At 38.5% G+C, this 16,513-nt stretch overlaps 1 long non-coding RNA gene across 2 annotated transcripts in view; it reads left to right on the top strand.

The window, feature by feature from the left end:
- The window catches only part of LOC117310018 (uncharacterized), a 59,775-nt gene extending 43,688 nt beyond the window's left edge, over positions 1-16,087 (top strand). The window contains exon 4 of one of the 2 annotated variants that reach the window (XR_012328921.1): positions 10,771-16,087. This is a non-coding gene — a long non-coding RNA (uncharacterized lncRNA). The other variant, XR_012328920.1, reaches the window with a different exon arrangement.
- The last annotated feature ends 426 nt before the right edge of the window (positions 16,088-16,513 follow it).

The following is a 16,513-nucleotide window of genomic DNA, read 5'->3' as shown; positions in this document are numbered from 1 at the left end:
CACGTTACATTCATTTGCAAATTAGCTTCCAATCTAGTATATCTCCAGAAAAGGGAATAAAATCCTATTAAAGAACACAAGACAGCTCTCATAAACCAGAATATTCTATTTTTGACAGAAACTAAAGGGAAGAGGGAGAGAAGAGAACTCAAGATTTGCTGAGAATTTAACGTGATGGGGGCTCGCTGCTGAATGTTGATACACATTTCATCCTGTAATTCTCACTCCAGCCCTGAATGTAGCAAAGCTCCCTGTTCTATAGATGAGGAGTCTGAGCCTTGAGGAAATATGGGAATTTCCTACATTCAGCCACCGCTCTCACTAGGGAAGCGTGGCGCTTGCTCGCGGATCCTGGTGAGTTTCACTCCAGAGCTGGCTCGCTTTGCCAATCTGCCAGACTGGCCACAGGGAGATGCCACACCACAGCTCTGTCTTCAAGTCACATCTAGTCCAACTGGCTCTCCAAAGGAGTGAGGGCATGCATCTTCAACAGGGACCATATTACCCCCAAGGATGCAGCAGTTGGTTCTTGGGAACAATAACCTCATAGTTATTATAAAGTACGAGTATACATATAGTACAGAAATAGATATCTAGTATACCTATACTATTAAAATTTCATGGAGGGGAATGATTAGGAAAAAAATGTCTAAAAAAAGCTCCTTATGATAATGATGAGAAGGGTTGTGAACACGGGGCAAAGGGAAAGAGTAGAGGCACGGGTGGCTGTTAGACCTGCCGTCGTGCGCTTGACGGTCTGGAGCCTCCACAGGGGGGTGACCTGGAACCCCGGGGTCCTCCAGCTCTTTCTCCCCGTTCTGAGCATGGAAGTCCAGAGGAGGCACAGGCCACGGCTGTATAGAGAGTCTGGTGCTAGATGCAACCCAGACCTTTCACTCTCTAGCTCTTGTTGGGAACGTTGCTGGTGGATTCATCCCACACACAGCAATGGCAAAACGTCTTGGAGGAAATGAACAGGTGCTCCTTTCCTTAAGCAGTGTGGGGACGCCTGAAGTGGGAACACTCACTGGGGCGAAGATTCAAAGACCCTCACATCCATCCAGTTCACGGAACCTCTGGATCAGGCCACATATGGAGCTCTCCAACTGCTTTGGTGTAATTGGCACCAAGGATGAGGTAGGTGGAAGACTTTTCAGAGAATGAAATGTATCTTTAGGTCTACCTAAAGATTCCTCCACCCAAGTGGGATTTGAAGCTTTTCCCCTGTGAGCTCAGGGGTTTACCCTCTCACTCCTACAGGGGACAGCGGAAATGGCTGCAAAGATGGAATTCTTTTGTGTCACTTCCCTGTCCTTGACAGAGCAGAATTTATGGCAGACATCCTCTGCATTATGGCCCTGCTCAACTGTCATTTCAAAAATGACATTAGCTGTAGTCCAAGGATCAGTTAAAAAAAAAAAGGTGAAATATGAAAACTAAAGAACAGGGCTCCAATGCCTGCGCCTTCTCTGCATTGTGATGGGGTACGACGTGTTTTCACAAACTTCTGTCTTTGTCTTGAGGAAGGGAAAGGACTGTTTAAGATTTTTAAATGCAGGACAAAGGAAGACTCTGTTAAGGGTTAGGAGGAAAACTCTACATTTAGGTCACTCACTAGCACACTTAAAAGAAAATGTCTCCAGTGACCATAAATTATTGGATATCTTACGGGGGCACACAATGCATCAGATAGCTCCCTTCCCCTTTATCTGCGTTTTTTGATACCTGGTAGGAGGGAGTGGGGGAGAGACACTTCACAGTGAATGGTGGTAGATAAAAGGGGAAGATCTGACAGTTGCCGTTATTACCGTGCCGTATCATTTACCTCAGCCAGGAGTCACTAATGCACCAGGTCACCCCCGAGGTCGAGGGCAAGACGGGGAGTTTACATAGCCAAACAGGGTAGCTTGCTGGCTGGGGGCACACATCAAAGTGTGACAACAAACATGAGAAGAAGATTTGTTCAGGTACAGAGATCAAGATAACAGTGCTTTCCTTGCAATATTCTACCACTGTGGTGGAAGGGATGCTTTAAATTTCAACATCAGTTCTTTCTGATCTTTTGAGACGTAGCAAACACAATTAAGGGTTTAGTGAAATATCCTGTTTCTTTAGAAGTGGGCTCTTCCTAATAATGTATTGTTTCACTAATGTCTTCCTCTGCACCAACTCCAAGTTTGAAGTAGAAATCTCCCCCTTTTTTACGGTGGCAAAATATACATCACGTAAAGTTTACCATTTTTAAGTGTACAGTTCAGTGGCATCAAGTACACTCCTATTCTTGTACAACCATCTCTACCATCCGTCTCCAGAACTTTTTGTTTTCTTCAACTGAAACTCTGTACCCATTAAATACCAACTCCCCATTCTTCCCATAACCTCATAACCCCCAGCCCCTGATAACCACTCTACTCTTTCAATTTCTATACATCTGACTAATCTAGGTAACTCATAAAAGTGGAATCATACGACATGTGTCCTTTTGCGTCTGACTTACTTCACTAAGCACAATGCCCGCCGGGTTCTTGCATGTTGTAGCATGTGTCAGAATTGCATTCCTTTTTAAGAGTGACTGACATTCCATTGTATGTATAGACCACATTTTGTTTATCCAATCATCCGTTGACAGACATCTGGATTGTTTCCATCCTTTGGCTATTGTGAATAATGCTGCTATGAACATGGGTGTATAAGTATCTGTTTGAGTCTCTGCTTTCAATTCTTTCGTATACCCAGAAGTGGAAAGCTAGATCACATGGCAATTCTATGTTTAATTTTCTGAGGAACTACCATGCTGTTTTTCTCCCCCCTCCCCGTATTTTTTGTACCTTAAACCTATGTGGCTTTTTTATTGGGCATTATATGAAATTGGTTCTGTACGGTAAATAGTTTGAAACAGGTTATAGTTTCCACAGTGGCATTGGTTGCCATTTATAGTCTCCGAACAGTAGGTATCTGGACAGTCAGGTAGCAGGTGAGAGATACCCGGTGAGCATTGTTTCCCATGAGACATTATTTCAGTGAGATCAAGCGTGCAGTCCTTAATGTCAAGCCAAAGACAGCAACAAAGTAGATGTCACTAACCCAGGTGGCTATTCTCCACTTGGGACATGGGACTTGCAGCCACATAAGAACTCCTATGTGTTCTGAATTCAGTTCACCAGTGCAGAGTTCCCTGAGACCTTGGAGTAGTGGCGGTACAGGGAGATTTGGGAGACCTGGGTGCTAATCTTAATCCTGGCATAAATAATGTGTGACATTGAAAAAGACCTTTAGCCTCTCAGACCCATAGCTTCCCTAAGGACATTTGAGTTCAGTGTTCTCTAAATTACTTAGAGCTTTGTAATCCTGTGACGTAACAGTTACCTTGATACTATGCTATTGTTAAACACTGATGACTCCTTTTTAATCTGGCTCCTTTAATGAATCCAGTAATTTTCAAAAAACCTGTAATAATTCTTCACTTTTTGTTCCTGGTTACTGAAAGTTCGGTTATGGAGGATTTCTAGTTGCAGCAACATTTCAGCAGCTCCACTGGGTGTTTTTGGTTTTGCCTATTTGCTTAGCACTTGTGAGTTTCCCTGGTTTCACCTCTCTCAACATTATGAGGTCTGAAAAGCACCCTTGGAAAGAGAAAGACATTGGGGGCCTCCCAAAGGCTGGGCAGGTCCAGTGAGTGTCCGTAATTGACTGTACGAAGATACAAATTGAAATAAATTTCAGTTGAAATAAAATTCAGTGCAGTTGAAATAAAATTCAGTGCAGAATATAAGATTTTATGTCTGTACAGAGTCATAGATTATTTTCCTCTCAAAGGCTACTGTGAGATAAATATGATTTCTCAGGTTTTCATGAAAAAGTGATTTGAATATTGGGCCTAGACTTCCAAGTTCAAACTATTTGTTTATTATAGTTCTTGGTATAACAGTGCTTGAAGGCTGACCAAAATTTCTAGGGCCATTGGGAAAACCCGTTGATGGGAATTTTTGATTTGCAAGAAAGACAATACCAACTTAAAGTATACTTTCTTATTAGCTAAAATCTTGGCCAAGCTTCTGGTAGAAAAGGCTGGTCCTGTGAAATGTGCCATCCGGGTCCTCTGATTCTGCGAGGGGTTCATTTGTTCTAAATGGTTGGCACAGATGTTTGTGTTTTGTTTCTGACGTTGCTTAACTTTGTGTGACGAGTGGTAGGATTTCAAGCAGTCTCAAATTTCTGCGATGATTAGGAAAACCAGCAAATGACTGTGTCACAGCATTAGAGAGATCATGATAGGATTAAATAATGAAACTTTTGCACTGCCACTACTGGTAAGGGGGTATTTGTGTTACACTGAAATCTAAAATACAACAAAGAATATAAAAGGTATATGTATGACAAAGACCAGTGTTCCAAACAATCTATCACCCAAAGGAAAAAAATAGAACGTTTCTAGTGCCTGGGAAGCCCCATGTGTCCTTCCTCCAGTACCTCCTACTGTTTTCCCCTGGAGGAGTGGTTTATAGCCCTCATTACACATTAGCATCACCTGAGGGGCTTTTGAACCATACTGATGCCAGCGCTGGTTACACATCAGAATGGGGAATTATTCTAATATAATACAATAGTTTTGATTCTATTAGACTGCATATAGCTAAGGGTAAAAACCACTGTACTAAAGAGTTCTTCTCAAACTTCAGTGTGTGTTCAAATCCCCTGAAGATCTTGTCAAAACGTAGCCCCTGAAGTCTCGTACATCCTCTGTAAGATTTCTTCCTAGGTACTTTATATGTTTCTTACTATTGTAGATGGTATTTTAACTGATTGTTACCAATGTGTTAAAATATATTGGCTTTTGTAGATTGATACTGTCCAGCAAACATGCTGTATCCTGTTATTAATTATGGTAATTTATCTATAGATTATTTGGAGTTTTCTATGTAGACAGTTGTATCATCTTGCAAATAATAACAATTTTGTTTCTTTCTGCCCAATCCTTCTATGTTTTCCTGTTTTTTCTGCTTTTCTTCCCTCATGGCTAGGCCTTCAAAACAATCTTAAAGAGAAAGAGTGACGGCAGGTGTTCATGTTAGTTTCTGATCTTAAAGGGAGTGTTTTTAATATTTCATAATTGAATATGGTATTTTCTCAGGTGTTTTCTTTCTTTTGATGAGGATGTGTTTTATCAGGTGAAGGAAGTTTTTTCTATTCTCAGCTTGCTGGATTTTTATTATGAAGAACACTGAATGTTATCAAATGATTTTTCTCCGTTATTTTGTTTTTCTGATTCAAAGATACATTATTGTGAATTACATTATAGGCCTTGAATTCCTAGGATCAACCCAATAAGATAATCGGGTACTGTATTTTTTTATATATCACTGTATTTGGTTTGTCTACATTTTGTTTAAAACTTTTAGATCTATGTCAGGCTAGCTTTACAACCTCTTTTTCTATTCTCTGGAAGAGAAATTATCTGAATAGAATATAACAGTTGAATATTTGGTAGAAGCAGAAGTAGTCATCTGAGGCTGCTGTTTTGTTTGTGGCAAGATTTTTAAACTATAGATTTAGTTTTATTAATGGTTGAGATGTTTTCTGGGGATGTGTTATAGTTTGCTAGAACTGCCATAAGTAAGTACCACCGAGTAGGTGGCTTTAACAACAGAAATTTATTTTCTCACTGTTCTGGAGGCTGGAAGTCCCAAGATCAAGGTGTGGACAGGGTTGTTTTTCTCTGAGACCTCTCTTTAGCTCGTAGATGGCTGTCTTCTCCCTGTGTCTTCACATGGTCTTTCCTCTGTGTCTGTCTGTGTCCTAATATCCTCTTCTTATAAGGACACCAGTCCAACTGGTTTAGGGCCCATCCTAAAGATCCCATTTATACTTACTTCTTTAAAGATCCTATCTTTAGATCCAGTCACATTCCAAAGTATTGGGTGTTAGGACTTCAGCAAATGAATGCTATTCAGCCCATAAAATGATGTATCCATTTCCTCTAGGTTTTCAAATTAATTGGCCCAAATTTGTTTATATCTTGTTTACTGTCTCCAGCCTCATTTAATATGTCCACACATTAATTCTTGATTAGTTTAGTTGTCTCCCCCTCTGTGTTTCTCTTTTATTAATCTTACGGCTATCTATTTGTCAGTCTTGTCAATTGTAGGAGTTCTTTATATATTCTGTGTATAATCTCACTGTCATATAAATATATCAAAAATATTTTCCCCCAGTCTGTAGTCATCTTCTTAGCTGTGTCTTTCGAAGAATAGAATTTTAAAGTTTTCATAAAGTCCAATTTGTCAACTTTTCTTTTCTGTTTAGTGCATTTTGTGTCCTGGCTACAAAAGCTCTGCCTACCCCCAGATTATAAAGTTTGTCTCCTATGTTTTCTTCTGTAAAATTTATAATTTTAGCTTTTACAATTAGGTCTATGATTCATTTAGAGTTAATTTTTATGTGTTGTGAGGGAAGGATTGAGTTTTATATTGTTTTCCATATAGATAATTAGCTGTTCCAACACCATTTGTTGAAAAGATTGTTTTCTTCCCTCAATGAATTACCTTGGCATATTTGTCAAAAATCTGTTGATTTTATATATATATATATATACATATTATATGTATATATATGTATATATATAATATGTATATATATATATGGCTCTTTTTGGACTCTATATCTGTACCATTGATCTAATGTTTATCTTTATGCTAAAACCACTATCTTAATTACTGTAGCTTTTTTGTGTGTGTGTGGTAAAAAATCCTCTAAGGATTTTTAAAATATCATGTTTGTTGGCTTGTCCTGTCCTTTTTTTTTTTTTTTTTTTGTGCTGTGCGGGCCTCTCACTGCTGTGGCCTCTCCCGTTGCGGAGCACAGGCTCCGGACGCGCAGGCTCAGCGGCCATGGCTCACGGGCCCAGCCGCTCCGTGGCATGTGGGATCCTCCCGGACCGGGGCATGAACCCGTGTCCCCTGTATCGGCAGGCGGATTCTCAACCACTGCGCCACCAGGGAAGCCCTACTGTAGCTTTAGAGTAAATCTTGAGAGCAAGTAGGGTAAGTCCTCCAACTTTGTTCTTGTTTTTCAAAAGAGTTTTGGCTTGTCTATGTCTTTTCATTACCATATACATTTTATTTATTTATTTATTTATTTATTTTTTCGGTACACGGGCCTCTCACTGTTGTGGCCTCTCCTGCTGCGGAGCACAGGCTCCAGACGCGCAGGCTCAGCGGCCATGGCTCACGCGCGCCCAGCTGCTCCGCGACATGTGAGATCTTCTCGGACCGGGGCACGAAACCGTGTCCCCTGCATCGGCAGGCGGATTCTCAACCACTGTGCCACCAGGGAAGCCCCACCATATACATTTTAGAATCAGCTTATCAACTTCTATAAAGAAGAGTCTGCTGAGATTTTTATTGATACTGTGTTTAATCGAAGATCAATTTGGGAAGAATAAATACCTTAATAGTATCCAATTCTTGAGCAACGTATATAGCTTTATTTATTAAGGTCTCTAATTTTTCTCAATCTTGTTTTATAGATTTTTAATGTGTGTAAGATGTCTTGTATATATCTTATTAAATTTATCCCTAAGTATTTCATGTTTTTATGCTATTATAATCAGTATTGTTTTAAAATTTCATTTCCACTATTTACTGTAGTGTAGAATTATAATTGCTTTTGATGTGTTGCCCTGCCCCATGACCTTGTTCAATTAATTAAATTGCAGTAGCTTTTTTGTAAATTTCTTAGTATGTGATCATGTTACTTTCCCCTTCCAATCTGTATGTGTTTTTTGTTTTTTAAAAATTCTTCTCTTATTGCACTAGTTAGGACATGCAGAAGAATGTTGAATAGAAATGGTGAAAGAGGACATCTTTGCCTGGTTCCTGATAAGGGGGAAAGCCTTCAGTCTTTTGCTATTAAGTACATCAGTGGTAATGTTTTTGTAGATGCTGGGTCAAATAAACAGAAAACCCATTCTAGGGTTTTCAGTATGGTGGAACTAGCAGTTGAATAACAGGACTTTACTGAGCCTTCTTCATAGTTGTACATACTGATGCTCAGATTAATAATAAGGGTACAGAGTTCTCCCTTCAGAGTGAGGGTTACGTCATTCTTGTCAGATCTTTTCATAACATCATAAGGTCTTAGGTTATAAAACGACTCTAATATCTTGTTATATGAAGACCTCTGGGCTGAGAGGATCCTGGCTGAACATCACACTGAAGATTCTGATGATTAGCAAAACAGCACCAGTTACAAAATTATTCAGCTTTAGCCTGTCGTATTTTGGCCTGTAAGTGCTATATATTTACTTTGTTTTTAATTTTCTCTTCTCAGGCTTAATTTTTAATTTAACAGTGGCTTTCTGGTGTGACTAACTACCAGTAAAGGGAACTATCTTTACAGTTCATGCACTTCACATATTACATTTCAGACCACATCTAGGTTCTAAAAGAAAATTTTTAGTGTTGATAGACTTTATAAAAATTGTTTCTTATACAAATTTTCCTTTAAGCCCTAAAATAAAAACCAACAAAGATTTAAGGTGCATGACTTTTCCAATTATTCTTCATTTATTGTGGAAGCTAGATTGAGTTTTGTCTTTAGTCAGGATATATGTAAGATATGTCCAGTGGATGCAGTATCATTTACCTTTATTGTACTTATAGATCTTGGTTAAAGAAAATAACTGGATTTATTGAATGTTACACAGAAGAGAAAATTATTAAGTTATTGCTTGCCAGGGTTCTTCTTTCATACCTCTTCTGGAGGAAAATTGTCAATTCAGAATTTCTCTTATGGGTCTCAGAGGCTAGTAACTTATTGAATACAGAAAATGTCTTGTTTTAAACTTATATGCATGTGAAAAATCACCTCTTAAAAAGTCTCCAGTGTGATATAATGTACAGCTTATGCAATAGCTGTAGGTAGATTTAACTATATTTATAGGGATGCACAGATATATATTCTTGGGCTTCTCTACACGTCTTTGAGGATTTTTCGTCTGAGGCCCATTCCCAGGGCTTTTTGTTTAGATGAAAGAAAAGATGACAATTTGGCCTTCACTGACAGTCCCCATTATTTATGAGTTTCAGTCTAAAATTTAGTCTAAAAAGCAAAACGCACCTTCTTCACACATGAGCATTAGAAAAGACCCTAAGGCACTGAATACTTAAAAGTTTTCAGAACTTGAGGAACTGTATTTGTCAATTATTGCCTGAAACTGGCAAACTGAGAATTTGGTTTTACCTTCATAATTTTGACGCACTTGGTGCTACAGATATTTGATGGAATTCTACTGTCTGTGATAATTAAATTGTGATTCAAGGTTCCTGTTTAAGGCACACAGGAAGAGGAGGCAAGATGAATCTTTGCTGTGTTTTTGATTCGTAGCCGTAAAGCTCTGCTGTGAAACTATACAATCAGGCATTCGTTATGTAAAAATGTGAATCTAGCAGGAACTAATCCCTCTCTAATGTCACCCTTTTTTCACAGAATATTAATATTAGGAAATATGGTTGCATGGGGCTTCATATTGGATTCTGACTATCTAAGCCTTTTTTTGTCCGTAAACAAATAAAAAGGATTTTAGGACTGAAATGTAATTTTAGCAATCCTGGGAACCTTCTAGTAATAAGAATACATGTTTGAAAACAGCCCTGCTTTTTGTCTATGTTCACATATTTTAAAAATAGTCCTTCGTGAAAATACTAGATGGTTTCAAAATGCCTTTAGGCATATGCCAGATGCTAGTGGGAAAACACGAGGTTCCTTCAGTTTTTTATGATAGAAAAGAGAACATTAGGACCTCTTGTCAAAGGAAACTTGGTAAGTGTCCAGATGCCATAGGAATTAGCTCAACCAGCTTTGTGCAAGTCTGCCCATGGCTATACAGAATTAAATAGAACAGTAAAAGAAGAAATACTGGGCTTCCATGGTGGCGCAGTGGTTGAGAGTCTGCCTGCTAGTGCGGGAGACAAGGGTTCGAGCCCTGGTCTGGGAGGATTCCACATGCTGCAGAGCGACTAGGCCCGTGAGCCACAACTACTGAGCCTGCGCGTCTGGAGCCTGTGCTCCGCAACAAGAGAGGCCGCGATACTGAGAGGCCTGCACACTGCGATGAAGGGTGGCCCCCGCTCGCCGCAACTAGAGAAAGCCCTCGCACAGAAACGAGGAGCCAACACAGCAAAAATAAATAAAATAATAATCATTTCCAGTCATACCTTCTGGTCATTTCCCTTAAAAAAAAAAAAGAAGAAATACTGAGAACTAGGATCAATATTTACTTAACAAAGTAGATTTGCCTGGAAAATTTAACTTTAGCTTTGTTGTCACAGTGAGGGTGACAGTTCCCAGCTCTTGGTTCTGTGGGAGAACAGCTAATAAGGTTGCAGACATGAGGAATGTATTCTTCGTTGGTAGGTGTATGTGACGCTAACAGAGAATATTGAAAGCATGCCAGCCAGCCAGGTCCTTCTCCTTGTTAAGTAGCTGCTTCAAATCCTCCTGGCTTCAGAGGTGAGTTTTGCTGCTTATTAGTGAACACTGGGAGTCATAGCTTTAGGTGAGGGATTTACCTCCTTGAACCACACACAGGCTGAGAGAATGTCAGCAGAAGGCGGAAGAGCTGCCTCCACTCCTTTATGATTCTAAAGGCTACTGTATCAGCTAGGAAACTATCACCTGCTATAGCAAAGTGCACAAAGGAACGTGGTGACTCACACAAGATAGCAGTTTATTTTTCATTCAAGTCACAGGGCATGTGTTCTGGGTTGGCAGGTGACTCTCCGCTACATGTGTGTCATTCAGGAACTCTGGCTGACAGTGGCTCTACCGTCTTCAATATATGACTTCCAAGGTCAGCGTGGACTCTGCCATCTTAGCTGAAGAGAATGATGGAATGCCAAGTCCAGGGTTAGAGACTGTCTGTTAGGTAAGTGAGAAGAAAACCGTACTCAGCATTTCTGATCACATTTCTTTAGCAAGAGCTTGGGCACACCAAATTAGGAGGGCTGGAAAGGCAATCCCTAGCTCACATAGTCTTTTGAGAAAGTCTCTACACTACATCTTGTATCTGTGTATGGAAGGGGCTATGGAATGTTGACTCTAAAACCATGAATGGTCAGATGTTACACACACACACATTTCAAGGCGTATCATCGTGAAATGCCATATTTCCCCCTCTTTGTGCAATTATTGTTATATGTGTTACATCCATAAATATCACAAACCCAACAATACATTGTTCCAGTTATTAATTTATATAATTTTATGTATTTTAAAGAAGCTGAGAGAAGAAAGAAGACCAAGTATGTATTTATAGCATTTGTTATATTAATCTTCCAATTTACCATTTCTGGTTCTCTCAATTTGTTTTTGTGGATCTGAGTTACCATCTGGTGTCATTTCCTTACTTCGATATAGCATTGCTCATACTCACCCCCTTTGTATTGTTATTGGGAAATATACAACATTTATATATGTTTTTGGCCCAACAATACAATTATATACATATTATTTTATAAAATTGTTTTTAAAATTATTTTTTTAAAAAGAGAAGAGGGCTTCCCTGGTGGCGCGGTGGTTGAGAGTCCGCCTGCCGATGCAGAGGACACGGGTTCGTGCCCGGGTCCGGGAGGATCCCACGTGCCGCAGAGCGGCTGGGCCCGTGAGCCATGGTCGCTGAGCCTGCGCGTCCGGAGCCTGTGCTCCGCAACGGGAGAGGCCGCAGCAGTGAGAGGCCCGCGTACTGCAAAAAAAAAAAAAAAGAGAGAAGAAAGAAGAAAAAATGCTTTTACAGTATCTTTCATAATTATATAATGAACTTTGCTTGTGCGTTTTGTTTTTTCATGGAGATTAGAATTACTGCCTGGGATCACTTACTTTCAGACTGAAGAACTTTCTTTAGTTTTTCTTGTAGGGTGGATCTACTAGCAATGAAGTCTCTCAGTTTTTGTTTACCTAGCAGGGATATTACTTTACCTCCGTGTTTGAAAGCTAGTTTTGCTGTGTATAAGATTGTTGTTTGACAGGGTGTTTGGGTTTGTTGAGGGTTTTTTGAGCACTTTGGTTGTGTTATCCCACTGCCTTCTGACCTCCGTTGTTTCTGATGAGAAGTAGCTGTTAATCTTATTGAGATTTCCTTGTGATAAGCTGTTTTTCAGTTGCTGCTTTGAAGATATTCTCTTTGTCTTCCTTTTCAACATTTTTACTATACTGTGCCTGTGTATGGATCTCTTTGCATTTATCCTACATGGAGTTGAGAGTTTTGAATGAGCAGATTCCTGTTTTTCATTAAATTTGGAAACTTTTCAGCCATTATTTCTTTGAACATTTTCCTGCTCTTTCCTGTCTCTATCCTTCTTCTGGTACTCCCATTATGTGTATACTGGAACACTTGGTAGTGTTCTACATTTCTCTGTGGCTCTGTTCACTTCTCATTCTGTGTTTTGGCTGCCCTCACCTGGACTGAGATTTCCTCATGCTGAGCTGGAAGTGAGGACATAAGGAGAGAGTTGTGGTTCACATGGCATAGACTCTTGCTATCCTTGCTGAATTTTGGTAGATTTTCTTCAATAAATTTTTCTTCACTTGCTGTATGCCTTTAGGACAATTTTTAAAGACTTTACATTTTTATAATTTTCACCAGTGAGGCTTATTTCACTAAGAAGTGGGTCTGTAGGGCTCTTCACATTGCCATTCTGAAAGTGGAACTCTTGCAATATAGTTTTTTATAAATTTATTTTTTGACCTGTGATAAAATATGCATAACATGAAATTACCATTTAAACCGTTTCTACGTGTACAGTTCAGTGGCATTGAGCACGTTCACATTGTTGTGCAGCCCTCACAACATCCACCCCCAGAACATTTTTCGTCTTGCAAAATGGAAACTCTGTGCCCATTACACAATAAATAATGTGGTTTATGTCCTTTTGTAACTGGCTTATTTCACCTAACATAATGTCTTCAAGGTTCATCTGTGTGGTAGCATATGTGGGAATTTCCTTCCTTTTAAGACTGAATACGGTTTCATTATCTGTATAGACCACATTTTGTTTATCCATTCATCAGTTGGACCCTTGGGGTGCTTCCATCTTTCGGCTATTGTGAATCATGCTGCTATAAACATGGGTGTACGAATATCTGTTTGAATCCTCACTTTCGATTCTTTTGGGTATATACCCAGAAGTAGAGCTACAGGAACATATGGTAATTTTATTTCTAGTTTTGGAAGAACTGCCATACTGTTTTCCATAGTAGCTGAACCATTCTACATTCCCACCAACAGTGCACGATATCTCCACATCCTCACCAACACTTGTTATTCACTTTCTTTTTTTCTCTTTTAAATAGTAGCCATCCTAATGTGGTATCTCGTGGTTTTCATTTGCATTTCCTCAGTGATTAGTGATGTTGAGAATCTTTTTATATGCTTATTGTTCATTTGTTTATTTTTGGAGAAATGTTTACCTATGTCCTTTGCCCATTAAAAAAATTTTTTGGGGTTGTTGTTGAGTTGTAGGAATTCTTTATATATTCTAGCTATTAACCACTTATCAGATATTGATTTGCAAATATTTTCTCCAATTGCAAGGGTTGTCTTTTCACTCTGTTGATAGTGCCCCATGATGCACAAAAGTTTTAAATTTTGATGTAGTACAAGTATTTCCTATTTTGTTGACTGGGCATTTAGTGTCATATCCAAGCAATCATTGCCTGCAATATACTTTCAAAGATAAATATAGTTAGGTAGGTAGAGAGATAGGTAGATGGACAGAAGATAGATAATAGATAGATAGATAGATAGAATGAACCTATGTGGAAAAATGTTATTAACTGGTGAAACAAAGTAAAAGATATATAGGTATTCATTGAACTGTTTTTCAATTATTTTGTAAGTTTGAAATTTTTCAAAATAGGTATTGGGGAAACATTATAATTCATTAAGTTAAAGGAATAAAAGAAAATTTATAAAGTCAATAAATAGATGCATAAAAGAATCTGATAAAAGTCAGGATCCATTCTAAGATTTTAAAACCTTAGCAGGAAGTCATAGGATTGATAAACCAGGCAACTAATAATAAGAAATTCTGTTCATCAAAGTATTTTATTAAGAGAGTTTAAAAGCAACAAATATATAGAATATATATGCAATACATGTAACTAAGGAATTGTTTCCAGAATTTACACAGGACTTCTGCAAATCAATAAGAAAAATAGACAATGCATCAGAAAAGTGGACAAGAGTTTTGATCAGGACATTCATAAAAGGGGATATTAAAGGGCCAGTATAAAAAGGCACTCAACCTCATTATTTTTCAGGGAAATACAAATTAAAACCACAGTGGGTTACAATTACAATTCACCAAAACGGCCAAAGTTAAAAAGGCTGACACTATTACAGGATGGCAAGGCATGTCTTGTGGTAGTGTAGTGGTACAACCCCTTTGGAAGACTGGCATCATCTACTGAAGTTAAGTATATACTTGTATATACCCTATGCCCAAACAATTTCACTATGAGCTAGAGACCCAACAGAATGCATACTCATGTGTTTAAAAGACATTAACAATAGTGTTCTTACAGCATCAGTCAGCCAAAACTAGAAACAACCAAATCTCCAATTAACATTAGCATGGATAAATAAATTGTGGTATACTCCAGTGATGGAATGCTATCGGTGATGAAAATGAACAAACCGCTGTTCTACATAACAGCATGGAGGAATCTCACAGACATATTGCTTAGTGAGAGAAGCCAAACACAAAAGAATATATATTGTAAGTCTACTTATGAGTTTGTTATATGAGAACACATAGAGTCCATTTATATAAAGTTCAAAAGGAAGCAAAACAAATCTACAGTGTTAGAAGTCAGTGTGGTTGCTACCTGTGGGGCAGAGGGAAGAAGTGGTGATTGAGTGTGGCAAGGTAAGGGGGGTCTTGAGAACTGGTAATCTTTTATTAACGTGGATGGAAGTCACATGCGGTTATTCACTTGGTTATAGTTCATCAAGCCAAACACTTATGATTTGTGCCCTTTTCTATATAGTGCACATCACTATACTTCATGTATGCTGTATATGCTATCCACCAATAAAATAGTGTGTGTGTGTGTGTGTGTGTGTGTGTGTGTGTGTGTTTTCAAACCTTGGACTGGGGAACTGAGCAGGGTTTCAGCTGAAAAGTGCAAATCACTGTCACTTTCGTTGACCAAAGCCTCTAGTAATTTCACCTTACAGCAGCTTAAAAAAATTGCTTTTTTTTAGGGAATGAACAAACTTTTAAAGGTTGAATCTGCATACCTAAAGCAATGAAATGATGACAAATGTCAAGGGTCTTCACTCATGCTTTAACATGCAGACATAATGATAATTAAGAAATATCTCAAGTAAAGTTTCTTATCTTCCTTCTTCATTTTTTGAACTCTGGGTTACTTTTCAAATTTACAAATTGCTGCTAAGCACATGCTAGCATTAAGTACATTAACAGTCCTCAGAACAAATGTCACAGTGTATACAAAACCTGTCCTCTTACCTAGAACATATGGCTTTAACAACGGTGATAATTTTTCATGTACCAGAGATGAACAGTTTGGCTTGTGCCTTTTTTTATGAATTCAGTCTCTTCTGGTCCCAAGCTTGTAGTATGCCTCTTTCTCTCTGAATGGTTCTCAAAAATGAGATGACAATCTGTAGACGTTTCCATTTACCACCAAGCGTCCTAATCTTTTGGAAGACGTGGGAACAGATGAAAGTGTTTGGTTCTGGGAATGGAAATTACAGATGGATAGAATCCCATTACAGTGAGCTTCACTGGCATTTTCTATTGATCAATTAGCCCTTGTCCGACTGGAAAGGCTTCCTGCCATGTCCGGAAGGGAATGCATAAGGCAATGTTGGTTTTTATTTATTCCAGAAAAACAAATATTTTTTTATTTTTAGCTTCTTTAAATTCCAGATAAATGTATTCTTTTGCCAAAGAGGAGGATTTTCCACATCGAAGGCTAAGACTCTGTGTGTGTGTCTGTGTACATAGTGTGTATCCCTTGTGACTGGAATATAAATGTGACTGTAAATAAAAGGTGTATTAGAGGTACTATTCGTTCCATTAATTTGTTTTACAAATTATTTAAGACCCAATTAATTTAAGTTTTAATATAGTAGAAGCTACATGCCAGAAGCTTGCGTGACAAAAATGCTATAAATGATATAGTAACTCATCTAAAACAAGATTTTCTCAAAGTAGCACAGACACAATAAAAACCACCAGGTGTCTCTTATTTGGGTATATGCTGTCATTAGTCAAAAGTAAGTACACATGCAAGGAAAAATACTAAGAAAGACTTGTCTTATAAAACTGACCAAAATATTGATGGATACTCTCCTTTTTGTGGACACTCTTTTAGAATAAAGCGTATCGAAACGCTACCAGTTATTCTGTGTACTTCTGTCACTAGTTTTTCCTAGTCTTTAAAAGGCTATATACTATGACTCAGACATGCCAAGAACACATGGTTT

This window comes from Tursiops truncatus, chromosome 21 (genome assembly GCF_011762595.2).
Source record: "Tursiops truncatus isolate mTurTru1 chromosome 21, mTurTru1.mat.Y, whole genome shotgun sequence".
Lineage (NCBI taxonomy): Eukaryota > Metazoa > Chordata > Mammalia > Artiodactyla > Delphinidae > Tursiops > Tursiops truncatus.
The sequence above is the reverse complement of the archived record's forward strand: the minus strand, read 5'-3'. Positions and strand labels throughout refer to the sequence as shown.